Source organism: Odontomachus brunneus, unplaced genomic scaffold (assembly GCF_010583005.1).
Source record: "Odontomachus brunneus isolate Ranch 3 - 2012 unplaced genomic scaffold, Obru_v1 Obru_scaffold_172, whole genome shotgun sequence".
Lineage (NCBI taxonomy): Eukaryota > Metazoa > Arthropoda > Insecta > Hymenoptera > Formicidae > Odontomachus > Odontomachus brunneus.
Window position 1 is genome coordinate 44,792 of NW_022639622.1, and position 312 is coordinate 45,103.

Below are 312 nucleotides of genomic sequence, written 5' to 3' on the forward strand. Positions count from 1 at the left end.
CAAAAGTTATCGAACAAAACGGCGCATATTTGATCGAAATCGGATAATCCTAACTATGTTAATTTCATCGTCGAAATAAAGCGAAAAAATGCTCAGAACTTTTTACTTCACCTAATATTATCCCAGGTAGCAGACAACCGTGATAATGACATGAATTTTACGTCATTTATTACGTCATATATCTTTCAAGTTAACTAAATACCCAGACAGCACAAAATATTCTAACAAGATAGTCAGAGAATATTCTAACAAGACGACATTCATATATTCTGATAATATTCGGAAAGAATATTCTTACATGGTTTCAAGAAT